General features: G+C 40.5%; 1 protein-coding gene across 2 annotated transcripts in view; it reads right to left on the bottom strand.

The window, feature by feature from the left end:
- The window catches only part of LOC134535584 (very long chain fatty acid elongase AAEL008004-like), a 33,032-nt gene that overhangs the window by 1,305 nt on the left and 12,422 nt on the right, over positions 1–19,305 (bottom strand). The window lies entirely within an intron of this gene.

Below are 19,305 nucleotides of genomic sequence, written 5' to 3'. Positions count from 1 at the left end.
AGCATCAGGTTTTGGAATGTGGGCGGACGAGTGAGTAGAGCAAGGCATTGTGTTGCGACATAGGTGCGCGGTAAGAGATGAGCAGTAGAGGGAGTCACTGTCAAGCGGAGTTTCAGCGGGGAGAGCAAATTGAACTTCGTGAAAAAGTGATAATTTTGTAGACAAACAATTATTTATTAGCGCGTAGGAAATAGTGTACATATAAGGTACTAAATAAAACTGTATTTAATTAATTTGGCAATCATTTCCAGACCTGATTACCCACTTGTAACAATACAGATTTAGAACTTCATATATACGGTGACAAGATATGTTATACCACAAAATACGGACAAACACATTTACATTAAGAATGTTCATAACAACAAAATATTTTTTTACACTTCTGTCAAAAATATGAAAGAAAACAAATATATTTTTTTCGATGTTTACGACACAAACAAAAGTCAATTTTTATGTTTTTTAATATCTTTATTTTTAGTTTTCTTCCAGGGAAAGGCTCTCGTTTGCAAAAGAAATATTATAGTTCGACCACACTTATGTATTGAGCTATTCTGTTAATAATGTTAATGTAATGCAATTTACAGTATTTATATATTATTAATTTATTAACCAAATCTGAGATATTACAACAAAGCAGTAAAAAAATTATAGTAAAATTTGCAAAATTCTAAGTGAATACTTTATTTTTGAATTAGATAAAAAGCTACTATAGTTAAAATGACTGTAGTTAGACTGAAATTTTTTATGTATCCATTTAATATTTTTTTTTATATTTCCTATTAAATTGGAGTCAGTACCTTTAATTGAATTCCAGATGACATAGATTCTAATTTGTATCCGATAAACGTGAAAAACAATTAGATTATAGAGTCGGGTGTAAAAAAAGTTATGTATATAGTAAGTCCTTAAGTTTTTGATGTACTACGAAGAAGATAATCCACATGCAAATGAAATTAATATTTATTATTAAATAACTCCTAGATTTCTGATGTGGTTCAAACATAAATATTTTAATCACATTTAACAATTATAAAATAAAAAAATTCTCTTTACAATCTAAAATTTACTTAAGTAAACAAATGATTTTTTGCAAGATAAATACACCAACGATGAAAAATTTGTCGGAAAACATTTCAATCATTTAAAGTAGGTAGTTATAATAAGGTTGAGAAAGTACGTTTGCTATTTTGAGAATATTTTTTAAAAGTTATTGATTAGAAATAGAAAATACAAAAGTTATTTTTAAAAAACTTTTAATTATTTTTCTTAGACTTTTTGATTTTATTTGTACTTGCAGGAAAAAGCAGCACTATTACCTCAAATGAATTAATTTTTTAACCGTTATATATTGTTACGAAACGTAGGTAGGGCCGCGGAGTGCAGGTGCAGAGATGGTTGGCAGCCCCGCACGGCCACTGACGTCATGTAGTCTCCGCAACATAAGACGTGCCGCGCGCGTCTGGTATATTACAAGGGTCGTGGCTTTCCTCTCCTCCTTCACAGGGCTCCCCGCGCGGTGCCGTTAACCTGACACCTGACACCTGACATCTAGGGAGTTCGGCACACCGCCATGCGAGCTGCCGACGCCTTTCGAATGATTTCTGGCGTCGGGTCGGCGCGGATTGACGCGACTGGCCCAAGCCACGCTCGAAACTTCTAGAAGTGGTGCAAAGTCCTATATAAGCCCAGGACGCCAGCCTCCAAGATCATTTGGGAGTTGATCCGGGCGATAGTGCCACGGGTGCGGCTGAGTTCCAGTGCGATAGTCCGGGCAATAGAGCCACGGGTGCGACGGAGTTCCGGGGTGAGTGTCTGAGCGAGAGTTCCAGGGCGAGAGAGTCTGCGCGTTTGTGTCGCGGGTGCGGCGAGAGTCCCGAACGAAGTTCCAAGCGAAGCATCGAGCGGACCCTCGGCGAAGGGAAGTGCGACGGTAGCGACGGAGTGCGGCGATGGAGTACCGCGACGGAGGTCAACGAGGAGTGCTGCGGTGAGAGTGGCGCCAGAGGTGTGGCCCAGCGAGGTGTGCGGTGTGTAAAAACCGAGTGACTTGGGAGTAATAATTTTCGCATGTAATTGATTATGAGGCATTTTTAGAAGATTATTTATTAGTGATGTAAATATTGGAAATCAATAATACTGTGAAGTAATATCTTTAATTGGGCTATCCATTTACGAACCCAGTAGTTTTCCTACTATGATTTATTATTTTTATTTTATTAAATTGTAACATTTTGGTGTCAGAAGTGTGATAGCCCTAATTAATAAATTTGCAAATAGATAAATGTGACTTAAAAATATTTTAATAGAGTTTAGATTTTAGGTATTAAAATTAGTGTATGTTTTTAGTAGGGGGTTTAGGTTAGATCGTAGGGGAAATTACATTGTCGTCATAAGACTTTAGTGATAGGCTTGTAGTATATGTGGACAAGATAGATGGCTATCGACGAGCATTAGATTTGAATGACATTCCTGTCTGAAATGAGGGAAGAAATGAAGAAAGGTATGAATAGTAACAGGGAAGAAATGAAGAATGAAATGAAGAGTAACAAGGAAGAAATTAAGAATTTAATGAAGAGTATCAAGGAAGAACTGAAGAGTAACCAGGAGAGAATGGAAAATAGGCTGGATGAGATGAAGAGTAGCCAGGAAGAAATAAAAAATAAAATTGATAACTGCCAAGAGGAGATGAAGAATGTTATGAAGAAAGAGATAAAGGATATCAAGCAAATCCAAGAAGAAATGAAAAAGAAGATTGATGAAACCAGCAACCAGTTGGAAGGCAAGGTACCGTGTTTGGAGCAACTTTTAGCAGAACATGAAGAACTAGTAGCGCAACAGCTGGCCAAACTTGAGCACACCACAGAACAGCGAATGACGCAGAAGTTAGTTCAAATTGAGCAGGCCATTGAAGAGCTAGTATCAGCGGTAACCTAAGAGTGGCATCGGATGCTCAAGGAAGCTACATCTGCTACGAAATGGAGTAGTTATTCTGGAGACATGAAGGTGGAAGGTGCAACTGGTTTCCCAAAACTCAAGCCACCCATTTTTGATGGCCAATCGTTTTATTCAGCTGCTGAAGTAAATGGGTGGGACGATGATGAAAAGGCTATGTCACTCGCCACTCTTCTTGGCCCTGCGAGGATCTCCACTAGAGCTGCTGCAGACCATACCAGGTACAGACCAGAAAGAATATGGAGTTTTAGTAGAGGCCCTTGAGCAGAGGTATGGCGACTGACACATGGGCGAGGTGTACAGAACAGCCCTGAAGACACGTCAACAGATATCTTCGGAAAACCTCCAAGAGTTAGAAGCCGACATCGAGAAATTCCTGCACCTTGCCTACCCATAAGCACCAACAGAGTTCCGCCAGCAGCTAGGAACTAGTGCTTTTATATATGAGCTCAGATATGCGGAGGTTCAGCAAACTCTTTGTTTGGCCCGACACAAGAAGAGCTGCGAGGCCTTGGTTCATGCCCTGGAAATCGAGGCATTACGTAGCACCACAAGAAACACAATCGTCAGGACAAGGAGAGATGGACTGGAGCCCTTCAATGCAGAAAAGGCTAGAAACACCACTAATGAAGTAGCTATTCTAAGGGCATTGAAGAAGCTGCTGAATGATACTCCAGATAACCAGATCAAAACAGTAGGAGGATGCCCGCTGTGCTTCATCTGCAATGAACTAGGACACATCAAGTGGGACTGTCCGACACATAGGAAGACAACACAACAGGAAGAAAAATAAGAAGATCAACAGGGAAACGAATAATAGCTGGTATGAGGGGGCTCAAGTCAGCTCTACAGGAAATGGTAGCCCCTAGGGTTTTTCCTGTATCTGTATATTGTAGAGGCCATGGCAGTTTCTTTGCTCAATGATTGGATCAATGGCAGACAGTGATTACTTACTGTTGACACAGAAACATCGGCATCTATTATTTGCACAGATATTGTAAATAGATAAAAGCTGAAGATAATATCCATTCCATGCAGACTCAAAACAGCAACCGGAGACACCTTACCTGTGCATGGACAGTTGGATGTGGAGATAAGGATTGGAACTTGGACATTATCACAGACCTTTCTTGTTGCTAATATCAACGATTAGGTAATATTAGGAGTAGACATCATGAATCGATACAGTTTCGTTATTGACATGGAAGGAAAGGTACTGTGTATTAAAGATGAAGAGGTGGTTTTGTTTACTCCCGACCAATTAGAAGTAATGCAAGTGGTAGTTAGCGAATCTGTTTAATTCCAGCAAATAATGAGCAGATAATAGCACCTAGGATTACGGGAGGCCCTAGGGGCAAAATGAGCTACCTGATAGAGCCAGATATGAAGTTAGGATTGAAGGCACTCCTGGTCGCTCGAAGCATAGCAAGATTCGGTGAAGTTGTACCAGTCAGGATGGGCCATTTCGACTCTAAAACTAGGGTCCTTAAAACAGGGGACCCAATTGCTAGCTGCAAACCTTTCTCTTGGGAAGGCCAATGTGAGTCTTCCTCACCTGTTAGACTCGATGCGCAAACAATGAATCCAAATATAGAGCAACTACTAATGCAATGCCAAAATAATCTGACAGATGGGAAAAAAAGAAGAAGTAGCAGCTTTTCTGGTAAACAACCACGATGTATATTTTCCTCAGGGGATATTGATCTAGGGAGAAAAAGCCTGGTCTATCATCGCATCAACACAGGTGATACAGAGCCGATCCGACAAGCACCATGATGGCTGCCTCTAGCAAAACAGGAAGAAGCTGAGAAGTTGATAGTGGGTATGACGGAAGGTGTTGTAATAGAACCATCAGCAAGTCCTTGGGTTTCCTCAGTTGTTTTAGTGGCAAAGAATGTTGACCAACTGAGGTTTTGTATGGACTACCAGAAGCTGAATGACATCACCAAAAAGGACAGCTACCCCCTCCCATGTATCGATGACACACTTGATACACTCTCTGGCACCAGATTGTTCTCTACATTAGACCTTAAGAGTGGTTACTGGCAAGTGGAGCTACACCCAGAGGATTAGGAGATGGCTACTTTTACGACAGGTAGTTGTCTGTTCCAGTTCGCTGTGTTATCATTCGGGTTATATAATGCTCCTGCAACTTTTGAGAGATTGATGGAGCTTGTCCTGCATGGCTTGACTTGGAAAACATGCCCAGTATATCTAGACTACATTATTGTAGTAGGGAATACAGTGAAGGAACATTTGCAAAATCTCCAGGATATATTCGACAGGCTTCGCCATGCCCAACTTAAGTTAAGTCCTAAGAAGTGCTACTTGTTCCAGCATGAGGTAACATTCCTTGGGCATATAGTATCGCATAATGGAGTGCGAACAGATCCTAAGAAGATCCATTCTGTTATGAAGTGGCCTCAACCTAAAAACAAGCATGAAGTAAGAAGTTTTCTGGGACTTTGTACTTACTACAGACGGTTTTTGCCCGGGTTCTCGACAATCGCAAAACCACTGCATCAGCTGACTGAGGAGAAGAGACAATTTATTTGGACCTCGGCATGCGAGACTGCATTTCAAGACCTCAAGAAATCCCTGAGTACTAGCCCTATACTTGCCTACCCCCATCTACATAGAGAGTATATCTTCGACACAGATGCAAGCGGAGATGGTTTGGGTACTGTGCTGTCTCAGGTTCAGGATGGAAATTAACGAGTAATAGCATTCTACAGCAAAGTTTTGTGTAAGCCTGAAGGCAACTACTGCGTCACAGGACGAGAAATTTTGGCTGTAGTAAAGTCTTCGCAACATGTCCACAAATATTTATATGGGAGAAAATTTATTTTATGCACTGACACTGCCACACTTAAGAGGCTACTACAGTTCAAGAATTCAAAGAGGCAACTTGCTAGGTGGGTGAACATATACACCAATATGATTGTCGGATAGAATACAGGGAAGGCCGAATTCACAGCAATGCCGATGCCCTCTCCCGAAAGCCATGCAAGGTAGACTGTAACCATTGCAAAAGGGCAGAGAAAAATGAGGGGATCAAGATATTCTGCAAAAAACGATAACTAATGGGAAAGAAAAATGGGACAGTGCCAGCTTGAAGACAGCGCAGCAGCAAGATCCTGACCTGGCACCTATCATAAGCTGGCTAGAGAGTGGTACTGAACATCCAAAATAGCATGTGATCTCCAGTGGCCAAAGAGCTGTGAAAGCTTACTGGGCACAGTGGGATTCCTTGAGAATTGTGAATGGGCTACTAATGAGGAAATGTGAGAGTCCAAATGGAAAAGTAGTTACCGTGCAACTACTCCTTCCAAAGAGTCTAGTGGCAGAGGTGTTGAAGGAAATTCATGACGGTACATCTGGTGGTCATCTAGGGGTGAACAAACTCTATCCAAGACCCGTCAACACTTCTATTGGTTGAGGTGTCGCCAGGATGTGGAGGCTTCGTGTAAACAATGCGGAGCATGCTCGGCTAAAAAGGGGCCACAACACCAGAGTCATGGGAAAATGAGGGCATACGAGGAGAGGATAGCCATCGACATTGCTGGACGATTTCCCAAGACAAAACATGGTAACACGTATATACTGGTAGCAATGGATTACTTCAGCAAGTGGCCAGGGACTTATACACTTCCTAATCAATAAGCCTCCACTGTTGCGGATGCAATAGTCAACCACTTCATTTGCAGATTTGGGGTACCAATGGAGCTCCACTCAGACCAAGGCCGCAATTTCGAGTCGACAATATTTCAGGAGGTGTGTCGGTTACTGGGAATAAAAAAAAAAACAGGACTACAGCCATACATCCTCAGTCCAATGGCATGGTGGAGAATTTCAACAGAACTCTTGACGAACACCTTGCCAAAATTGTGGCCAAGCATCAACAGGATTGGGATCAACACATCCAGTTGTTCTAAATGGCATATATATATTCTATCGATGACTCCACTGGGCAGACCACTGCGAGTATTGTGTTTGGACAGGTGTTGAGACTGCCCTGTGATGTCAACATCAGTCGTCCGTGCAAGGAGCCGACCAGCACCACTGAATATGTTAATCATCTAAAGGGGCGAATGTCACGTGTACATGAGGAGGCCCGTAGGAATCTTCGATTTGCGACGAATCGAATGAAGACTAGTAACCTACATACCTGTAACCCAATTCATCTGGATTCCATAAGGGTGATTTAGTGAGGTTGTATAACCTGCAACGAAGAAAGGGAAGCTGCCCTAAACTTCGAGCATCATGGAAAGGCCCCTATGAAGTCTTAAAGTGTAAAATGATGAGGTTTACACGAACCAGAGAGGAAAGAGGGGACGTAGGAAAGTGGTACATTTCGACCGCTTGAGGGAATATGCTGGAAGTGATGCGTTACCTGTTCGGGACGAACCGGTTTAAGGAGGGGGCAATGTTACAAAACATAAGCAGGGCCGCTGCACGCAGGTGCAGAGCAGGCTGGTGGCCCCGCAAGGCGACTGACGTCACGTGGTAACCGATACGTGAGATGTGCCATGCACGTCTGGTAGATTACAAGGGTCGCTGCCTTTCCCCCCTTCTATCCAATGCTCCCCGCGTGGTGCCGTTAACCTGACACCTGACACCTGACAGCTGGGGAGTTCGGCGCACCACCATGCGAGCTGCCGACACCTTTCGAGTGATTTTTGGCGTCGGGGCGGCGCGGAATGACGCAACTGGCCCCAGCCAAGCTCGGACTTCTTAAAGTCGCGCCTGGGCCTATTCAGTTCAGTTGGGAGTTGATCCGGGCGATAGTGCCATGGGTGCGGCGGAGTTCCAGTACGATAGTCGGCGCAATTGAGCCACGGGTAAAACGGAGTTCCGGGGTGAGTGTCTGCGCATTAGTTTCGCGGGTGCGGCGGAGTTCCTGGGGGAGCGAGTTTCTCGGCGAGAGTGCCATGGGTCCGGCGAGAGTTCCGAGCTAAGTTCCGAGTGAAATGTCGAGCGAACCTCGGCGAAGGGAAGTGTGACGGCAGCGGCGAAGGTCCACGAGGAGTTTTGCGGCGAGAGTGGCACCAGTGGTGCGGCCCAGCGAGGTGTGCGGTGTGTACAAACCGAGTGACTGGGGAGTAAACATTTTTGCGTGTAATTGATTACTAGGCATTTTTTGAAGATTATGTATTTGTGATGTAAATATTGAATATCAATATACCTAACTGTGTAGTAAAATCTTTAATTGGGCTGTCGATTTACGAACCCAGGAGTTTTCCCACGACTATTTATTATTATTGTTTTAATAAATCGTAAAATTATGTTCCTTATAAAATCATTTTTCACTCTCAACTAATTCACATAAGTCTTTAACGTTTTATAAAACTGGTTTATTATTTAATGTTCCTCAAAAACTGCTGGTCGCCGTCATCATATAACTAAGCCAAAAGAAGCAGAGCTCAGTCTCTATTAAAGGTTAATGCAAAAACAAAAACTAAGGAGATAGGGGTACTTCATTATAAGTCACCATTTAAGTGTTTAAGTACAGTACTGAAATAGTTAAATCTAGAAAATGTTAGTGGTATGGGAGAATAGTGGGTTACTATTTAGCAATTTTTTGGGTACTGACGTTTTACAAAACTTTTTTTTCAATATTTCAAAAATGAAAATATATTTTCCCTTAGATTTGTTTTAGTAGACAGAACAAATAATTCGTTAATCCGGTTTTCATGTACAATACTAGCTAGATAATTGATAAATTACGTCTGTGACTGAACTTTGTTTATCTTACCCGTCGAAACTGAAGATTTAAACTTTTCACATTATATACAACATTTACACTGTTAAATTTAATTGATTCATGGAGCATTTTATTTTCAAGAAAAATTTTTTTTTACTGTTCAGTAATTCAAAACATTTTCCTGTACGAAAATTAATGGGTGGAATAATTATTAAATATCAGGAAACTCAATTTATATTACATACGTATCTATACTCTTTTTTTGTTTAAAAAGATACATATATTTATCTGTTTGAATTAACATTTCACTATTGTGCCACTATTCAGCATTTGCTGGACATATGATCAATTTCATATCATATATATTTTTTTAAGGCAAATTGAAGAGCTGCTTGATTTTTTTATCATTTATATTTTTACTAATATATTTTTTACTGTAGACAATTTAATATAACTTAATAATAAAATAATAAAATAATATAATTATAGTGGATTGTTTGTAATGTTTTGCTTTATCAAATATGAAATTTGTGATGTATTTCTGAACTTACAATATTGTAATGAAATATCAAAAGCTATTTATTTAAGGTATTTCTTTGTAAGGCATTATGCCATAGGTATATTGGAACACAACTTTTGTTTTGCACGGTTCTATAAAGTGGTGACTCTTTGGTCACTGCTAAATTCCCAGCAATTTGCTGTCTCTGCCTTCATCATGTCGTGGCCGCCATAATAAACATGATTTAGTTGTAGCTTCTGTTGTATCGTAAAATTATGGAGTAATTTAAGAGCATCTAACCACCTGAAGGGGTGAGTTATTTCACGAATCCTTTGAGGATCGTGTTTAAAGTATTATTTTCATGATCCATTTTTTTTATGGACTTGCCATCTGTTGTTTAGCGGTGGGCGTCCTGGTGTGACCGAGCCATGTCTGAACTGAAATGAATACCTGATTTTCTACTAGGAGTGGATTTTCCTCCTCTCTCCTACGGCCTCAGAATGTGTACCATATAAGAGTTACTCTTGTGTTCTCCGCATATAGCATGCATTCTTAGGACAATTAAATTTCTCTTTTGGATACATTAACCTGCTAAAGTTAAAATTAAATTCGAATATAACAAAAATGTTTAAATGTAATTTACCTACTCTATAATTAATTCTTTTCCTGATATAAACTAGTTGGGGCCCCAGAGATAAACTTATGATCAATTGCGAGATTTAACAATACTCAAAAAAGTCACTTGTTTTTTAAGAGTTTTTATTTATTATTGTAAATTGGTTTTGTAATTCATAATATTTATAAAAAAAAATTAAAAAGTAAGGTGTAATATGGCTGCCCTCTGAAATATGTCTAATTAATTTTTATTTATTCACACCTTCTAACCCTTAAAATTTCTTTACATCATAAAGTGTGTTTGATCTTTAATGTATATACTTTATTAAGCACCTATTATTCATAGGCAGCATATTCAGTCGGCCCTCTTTGTGCTTAAACTTTCCATTACAGGAGGACACATTGCAGAACCCATGTTCCTCAGGCTTCCTCTGCTCATTTTGAACCAAAGGTTAACCTAACCTAAGGCGAAAGGTAGAGCGGTAGACTATGTTACATTTACTTCGTTACAAGTGTAACCATTGATGGTACAAAAATATAAATTATTATTAATTTTAACAAAATGAGCACTCAAAACTATTTTTTGGATTGAGAGAATAATGTGAGCTGTTCAAAATGAGATTTTATTTGGTTGTATGCCAATACCGACATCAAATCTATGGCTTGCCTTGAACTAAGTTTTTCCAATCGGTGCCACAAAGATAAAATGCACTAGTATTTTCTGATAACGGTAGAAAAACCTAAAAATCTGGTGAATTTGTACAATTTAATGTTGTACAGTGTATTAGGGATTTAGGCACGTTTTATTTAAAATTTTGTAATCTTAAATATTTTCGGAAATATTATTTTTTTCTCTCATCTTATTTTCTTTACGGCCAGGCCCTCAGCCTCTGTTCTCAGAGGCGAGCTGATTTTCTTTCCCAGCCTCATGCTAGGCTAGCATTCTGGCTTATATTTCTCCCGCCTCCAGGAACGTCGGGGGCCGGTAACTTTATTTCTTCGCGTGACTACTTTTGCCTAGAGCAGCTTGTGAAGCAGTGCTGAGCCCTGCTAACTCTGTCACGAATCGGTTTAAGGTTCACTAGCAGCAAGACACGACAGGAGAATCCCGTGGGCCTTGCGTCCCACAGACCATGCGTTTTTTAAAGCCATCCCCCTCCTGCTCACCCACCCTTTCTACTCAGAAGTGAAGCTAGGAGCGACGACCGCACGGGTACGTTAACCGAATTCAAGGCCATCTCAGGCTTGACAGCCGCAGTTACGATTCTGGACTTTAACGACATCTAGCGACGGCTGGGGTCACTAACGCCACTTGTGGGCGTCGGCAGCGCCGACACTACCGCGCTCGCGCGGAGGTAACGACAACCTCCCTCCTGATGTCTCGGGCCGCTAGGTGGCACCTCTGATTACTCCATTACCCCCTACCTTGACACTCTCGTCGGTCACTAGTCGATTTATTTGAACTTTTTCTCGCCACCAAAAAATAGCGCTTCAGTCGCGCAGTCACTCCAGTAAGATCTAATTTTTTTATACCGGACACCTTCGGGTGGACCCGGTAATTTTCGGCTCAGAGTCTACCCCCCCTCCCATTCTCTAGAGACCCCGCGCTTATGATATTCTGGTGATATCCCGCTCTGAACTTACTTCGGTGCGCGCCTCCTGACCGACTGGTACCGTTAATAACTGCGATCTTTGGCGAATCATCGAGACATCGCATCGTATATTATGTAGTCTTCTCAGACTAGAGGGATGAAGTCCCTATCCAAAATTAATATTAACCAGTCAGTAGTTTAGTTGAAAGTAGAGAACCTTAGTTTTTTTAAATTACATATACTAATTTTTTTTTTAACTCATGATGACTTCCGTGTCTACCACGCATCGTGATTCGAGTTTTCGGAGACGAAACGCCCTCTCCTGAGCGCCAGGACCAACACCCTGTTTTGGTAAGTCTTGACGTCATCTCCCCCTTTAATTTTCCTTCTATTGGCCTTTTGCGCCATTTAAGTATACTGTCTGGAAACAGGTCTAATTCTTTGGAATTTGAACCTCTGTTTCCGACAGGGTTCCAAGTTTGGGGCAGCCAAAATCCTCTGCCAGAACCTCTGGAGTCGGTTCCTGAGCAGAATCCACTTTCCTTAGGCCTACTACCTCGATCACCGTCTACCTAGAGCCCCGGGTGATACCCGCATAATTCTATTATTCTATTCACGAACTCAAAAAAAAATAGTGTAACCAAGTTAAGACAGCGTACAGTAAAAGCAGTTCGAGGAGAAGAAATTTATATTATGTTTTGCAAGGACTATATGTACAACCTTTAAAGTTAACAATGTTGATTTCATTCATGTGTTTAAGTATTGTTATTTTTGTTAAACATTCAGGGCCGGCCCGATAGAAAATAAGTTCAATTAGTAAATAAGTGTAATTGTGAGGAATTTAAATAAGATCACTTATCAATGAAAAACAGATTTTACTAAGGAAAATTTAATCTATAAAAAAAAAGAACAATGATTAATAAAATAAAGAAGTCTATAGACGAAACATTTGTTTTTATTTATTTAATATATAATAACGATCCTTTTTCTCCCAAGTGTTCGTAGGGAGTCTCTAAGTTTTCTTTGTTTACTCGTAGTGTCGCCTCTGTTGTTGACTTTTATAGCTATCAATTGAGGGCCCCAGTATTCAGAGTTTCCAAATCTTTTTAAATAATTACTTAATTATTCTTTAAGACACTTGGGGTATTACAAAATGGTAGCAGAGCGTGGTTACGTCTTTAGGCATAACTAAGTTGAAAGGTCATACCTAAAATAAAAATTTAAAAAAAAATGGAATTAAAAAAATTTTTTAAATGTTTTTCTTGGACACTTAGAATCTTTTTGTAGTAAGTAATTTGTGAACTGTCCGCTGATACACGTAGTAGCTAAATTGACCCTTGAATTTAAAAATTATAATAAGTTTTGTTGCACTTTGGTCTCTGTGTTTACATTTGAGCATGCGCGGAGAGGCAGCTGGCTGTCCCCCTCGCAACTCAGCCCGCGCGCATGGCTTATCAACAGAGACGTTTCCGCTGGACAAGATACACCCTCCCCACCACACACCCAGTTAAAGGCGCTGCGCGCCAAGGTCAGTCCTGCCGGCTGACGTGACGTTCATTGTCGGTACCGTGTTGTGCAAGCTAATCTGACAGCTTGTTACACCCAGAGTACACTGTTCATTTCCCGACGCACGTAGTAATAATAATAATAAATAATGAAGGCGCATACTCCCCCTCGTTAAAGCAATTGTTTTAATCTTAAGATAGATTTAAGTGTATACCTAAGTTTAAAGTTTAAGAGATAATTTTTAAAGGGTAGTGTTTTGTTTTGTGTCATACTATGAATCCGGACAGGATGAATACTCCGGAGCTATTACTAGTAGATCAATTAAGTTACGAGTTGCAGTTGCGTAATTTACCAACTACTGGAAATTCGCAAGAGCTGCGAAAATGGCTTCGAGCCGCAGTACATGATAAGTTACCTACCTCAGTACATAATCTAAATTTAGAAATACTCGAGGAATTCAACGTTGCTTGCTCCAAATTTTACGACATAGCTGCTTTCGTAAGTTATTCAGATGTGGAAGAGAATTTGCCCAATGTAAAGCGACACATTATGCGATTAGAGCATGTCACCAGACGTCTGGAAAATCTAGTGGTACTTTCCGCATATGTGCTCAATGGTGTTTATCGAACAGAGCTAAATCGTTGTCTGCAACAGACAAACTCCTTACAAATTAAATTGAAAGCTAGGGCAGTCCAACTGGAAACTCAACAGGACCTTCGGGCCAACATTGCCCAGACAGAAAACCTAGTAATAGAATCACTAGGAAATGTAGAGAGTGAAAATCCGGAATTTTCCCAGGAAATAAGGCAACCCGACACACAAGTATCTTTGTGTCAAACAAGGCAAGTTCCGCCCATTTCATCATCAACATCTCAATCACTCATCACAGTTTCAACCCCTCCCATCCCAGCAGCCACCACTCAAATTACCTCAGGCATGCATGCTTCTACAGCTCCCATCAACAGTGTCACATTTTCCGGTAACTTGCCTGCAAATCCGCATCCTTTAACACAGCAAAATTTGTTTTTCCCATTCGCCACAAACCAGCCATATTTTAATCCATTTTCCCAGTTTCATTCTTTATTGACATCCGGGCAAGGAACTCTGATCCCTACCATCCCCACCGCGCAAATTGCACATCCTTCACCTCCACCTCCGCCATAAATGCAGAATCAACCAGAAACAACATTACCAGTTACGCCAAGGGCGGCTGAGTATAGCTGTTATGGGAAAATTGCCCATCCAGTCGAGAGATTACTTTTTGGTTTTCCAGAAACAAGTGGTCTTGACCCAGATAAATTAATCGAATTCATAAGGCACTTACTTAAAATCAGACAGAAAGGGGGCATTCCTGACAAACAGTTGTTGGAGATAGTTTTTCCCTACACCCAACCACCACTGAGTGAAAGAACGAGTCAAGCTATAGAAAATAGTTACTCTTTTGACAAATACAACGAAGAAATTTTGAATTTTTTTATACCTGCCAGACTTTTGACAAATTACCGCTTGGAATGGTACAACAGGCTACAGCGAAGTAATGAAGCATTGCCACACGATGTAGCATCAATCAGAGAAGCCGCGGCGGTTCTCAGATTGGGCGTATCAGAGAGCGAAATAGTTAGTTGCATAGTAGACGGACTAAATCAGGCAGAGCGCTCACGCGCTGTTTTCCAGTCTAGGCCACGGAGTTTTGTAGAATACATTTGTATACAGGCCATGAGTTACGAATATGCAGACACTCAGAGAAACAGGTCAGCGAAGTCCGTAGATAAGCATGATCCTCAGGCAGAAACTGCAAATAGTTTTCCATACACGAAACAACAAAATAGCCACCCACAACAGAAAACAAACTACTACAGAAATAATAAGTATGGTTCAAACAAGAACATACAACAACAAACACCTTTCTGTAATTATTGCAAGCAAACAGGACATTACATTGAGCAATGTAAACACAAAAATTTCAAACCAAATTTTAACAAGGCAAAAAACGCGTAAGTTGGTGGCCAGGCAAATTTCTACCTGGTCCACCTAAAACATCATCCGAGAGGAATTTTTCAGTGCATAATGTGCATACTAACGAATCACAGAAACAAAACAAAAATCAAAAAAGGCATAACACAGGAAAACAAAAACACAAGAAAAATAAACGAAAGAAATACACAGAAAAAGACAGAAAAAACAAACAAAAGATTATAACACAGCAAATTAATCATAAAGAAAATTCTGAGAAATTCACAAGAATTTGCAAAAAATGTGTTAGCCTGACTAACAACGGAAAACGTAAGTGTCACAACATTTTTGGTCACGTCCGAACTGTAGTACCATACACTAAAGCAATGTTTGGCAAAAATCAAATTATTGGTCTGATAGATACAGGAGATACTCGTAGTTTTATTTCAGGCGATTTATTTAGGGAATTACAGAAGAACAAGCAGGTTCTGAAAACAGAAGTCACGGATGTGCGCTGTTTACTGCAGCGGACGAACCAATTAGTATATCCAAAGTGGCTTTAGTGAAAATCAAGATAGAATTATTCACTTGGAATTTCCCTTTTCTTGTGGCAGAAAAATTAGCCACGCAGATTATTCTAGGCTCCGACTTCATCGCTAAAACAGGTATTTTGATTGATCTACAAGCAGGAAGTTTTGTATTTAAATTTAATAAAAATCTTGTCATACCATTCGTGGGACCTGAAAATAAAAGTTCAGGACAAGTTACTAATGTTTCTACCAACACTGACGAGAGAAATTCTTTGTCCCTGGATCATCTCGAGCCCAGTAAACAAGTTGCTATTCGAGATTTGTGTAATGAATTTTCAGATGTGCTAACTAAGAAATTAGGTCGAACTAACCTAATTGAATATCAAATTGAATTGACTGATACCACGCCAGTCAAAAGTCACCCTTATCAACTTTTAGGTCCTAAAATGGAAATTATGAGAAAACACTTACAAAAAATGTTAGATAATAAGGTAATAGAACCTTCTAATTCTCCTTTCAGTTCACCTGCATTTCTAGTGCCCAAGGGCACGGAACTACGTTTCGTCACTGATAATCGAAAACTGAACAAACAGATTAAAATACCGCAAACACCCCTCCCAGATTTTGAACTCGGCCTTTCATTGGTTTAGTAAGGCCAGGTATTTCAGTGTGTTCGATCTCAATTCGGCGTACCATTAGATCCCACTCACGCAAGACTCAAAACCTATTACCGCATTTTGCGTACCTTGGAATCTTTACCAGTATAATATGGTACCTTTTGGCTTGGCCACAGGTGCTCAAGTACTCACACGACTTCTTGAACAAGTAGTAGGAGATTTTAAATTTAAATTTGTTTACAATTATTTAGATGATCTTGTAATTTATTCAGAAAGTTTTGAGGAACACATCCAGCATCTGACTCTTGTCCTTGAAAGACTGCGCAAGACAGGCCTCACTGTAAATACAAAAAAGGTAAAATTTGCTGCTTCCGAAATATCTTTTCTTGGACATTTGGTATCACACAAAGGTGTTACAATTGATCCAGAACGAACACAGGCGATCAGGGAATTCAAACCACCTAAAGACACAAAGGGCATAGCTCGTTTTATTGGCATGGCTAATTTTTATGCCAAATACATACCAAATTTCGCCGAGCATGTGGCACCTTTGAATGCATTACGTAAGAAAAATACACAATATATTTGTGGTCCTGAACAAGACAAGGCATTTAATTTCTTGAAAGAAGCCATAACGAATCCACCTGTTCTGCGCATGGCAGATTTTAGTAAACCCTTTACTTTACAAACAGACGCCTCAAGTGTTGCTATAGGGCCAGTATTGTCTCAGGAAATAGATGGTGCCAGGCAACCCATTGCCTTTGCCTCACGTACATTAACGTTTCAGGAGAGGAAAGCATCTTCAGTGTATGAATTGGAATGTTTAGCAGTAGTTTTTGTTATTGATAAATTTCGACAGTTTCTGGAACATAGGGAATTTCTATTGGAAACTGATAATCAGGCACTCGCTTGGCTGTTAGCTCACCCTAAACAATTAGTAAAACTTGGAAGGTGGATCACCAAAATTTCTTCTCTCAAATTTAATATTCAACATATTCGCGGTACTCAAAACATTGTGGCTGACACACTTTCTCGAATGTTCGAGAACCCCTCCGAAACAATATCTCAGGAGGAACCTCAGATTTCGTGTCAGGCACTCCTAACCGATTTCCCCTTAGCTTTTCAGGACATACAAACACATCAACAAGCTGACCCATATTTGGCAAAAATAATTGAACAAGTTAAAACTGGTACAGCTCCGAAATTTTATAAGTTAGCTTAAGGTCTCCTACAAAAACGTACACAACAGTCAAGGCACCTTAAAATTGTTCTTCCACAAAATCTGCGTGATATGATTTTCACATATTACGATAGTTCACCTCTCGGTGCCCATTATATATTTATAAAACCATTCAAGGTATCAGACGCCATTTTATTTGGGAAGGAAAGCACCGGGACATTACACAGCGAGTTAATTTATGTAAGATATGTGCACTAAGTAAACCTGCACAAAATACACAGTACGGTTTTCTTGCCTCAGAAGTAGCCGTAAGAACTATGCAAAAACTTTTTATTGATTTTGTAGGGCCATTTCCTCGATCCAAATCCGGACACTCTATGCTTCTTGTGGGAATAGATGCCTTTTCGAAGTTTGTTTGGCTTATTCCACTCCGTAAGGCTACAGCTGACACCACTGTGCGTGCATTACAAAATCACATTTTTAAAACTTCAGGATTACCGAACATAATTGTATCCGACAACGGAAAACAGTTTACATCCAGAACTTTCAAGAACATGTGTTTCTCGCATGGTATACAGCATGTGACGACATCGCCATACTACCCTAAACCCTCGCACGCGGAGAGAATTAATAGAAATCTTCGTTCGGCGCTCATAGCGTTCCACGCGAATGCGCAGGTAAAATGGGACAGTAATTTGGTGTGGTTACAGATGGCATTTTATTATGCCCGACATGAAGGACACAAATCCACCCCATTTAAAATTATGTTTACTTATAAGCCCAACACACCCCTTTCCAATCTTTGGTCTCTCGAAGACCTACTGCCGGATGATCCCAAGGACATCACGGAGATTTGGAGAAAGGCGCGTAGGAATTTAAATTTGGCTCACCAAACGAGTCAGAGAAGGTACAATAAGTACCGCTCCCCTAACCACTACAGGTTAGGTGACACGGTAATGTGCAAAGCACATCCGCAGAGTAAGGCCATCGATAAGCGATCGGCCAAGTTATCGTATCGCTGGAATGGACCATTACAGATCCAACGATTTCTAACCCCAGTGACTGTGAGTCTAGCCGACCCCAGTTCCGGAGAGTATGTGACACGAGCGCACATCTCCCACCTTAAGAAAGCGCATCCGAATTTAAAATAGGAGCGATTACTTTCTCTAAGCCTTGGTATGCCAAATATAAATATATGAATGTAAGACTCAATAAGGAGTTTAACTGAAGAATACAAAACCTAGGTAGTAACATTAAGTAACAATAAAAATCCATGGTACTAGTTTGTAAGAAACCTAATCTAAGGTGTTAGTTTAAGTGGCCACTTAAGTTAATAATTTTAATTAAGTTAATGAATTTAATCATTTTAGTCATTAAGAATGTGCACATTAGTTCATAAGAGTGTTTAATCTTTTTTTTGTGTGTTAGCATGTAAGTAGTAGGATACAGGCGAACCTGGTAACTCGTCCTACTGAAGTTTATGGTTTTTGTTTTTGCTTTCCCCTAAGCTCCGCTTTAACGCGGGGAAGTATGTGCCGTGTATTAGGGATTTAGGCACGTTTTATTTAAAATTTTGTAATCTTAAATATTTTTGTAAATTTTTTTTTTTTTTCTCTCATCTTATTTTCTTTACGGCCAGGCCATCAGCCTCTGTTCTCAGAGGCGAGCTGATTTTCTTTCACAGCCTCATGCTAGGCTGGCATTCTGGCTAATATTTCTCCCGCCTCCAGGCACGTCGGGGGCCGGTAACTTTCTTTCTTCGCGTGACTACTTTTGCCTAGAGCATCTTGTGAAGCAGTGTCGAGCCCTGCTAACTCTGTCACGAATCGGTATAAGGTTCACTAGCAGCAAGACACGACAGGAGGATCCCGTGGGAATTGCGTCCCACAGACCATGCGTTTTTTAAAGCCATCCCCCTCCTGCTCACCCACCCTTTCTTCTCAGAAGTGAAGCTAGGAGCGACGACCGCACGAATACGTTAACCGAATTCAAGGCCATCTCAGGCTTGACAGCCGCAGTAACGATTCTGGACTTTAACGACATCTAGCGACGGCTGGGGTCACTAACACCACTTGTGGTTTCGGCAGCGCCGACACTACTGCGCTCGCGCGGAGGTAACGACAATCTCTCTCCTCCTTATGTCTCGGGCCGCTA

The sequence above is a fragment of the Bacillus rossius genome, chromosome 8 (assembly GCF_032445375.1).
Source record: "Bacillus rossius redtenbacheri isolate Brsri chromosome 8, Brsri_v3, whole genome shotgun sequence".
NCBI classification, from domain to species: Eukaryota; Metazoa; Arthropoda; class Insecta; order Phasmatodea; family Bacillidae; genus Bacillus; species Bacillus rossius.
Note: the sequence above shows the minus strand (reverse complement) of the source record. Positions and strands in the feature narration are given on the sequence as shown.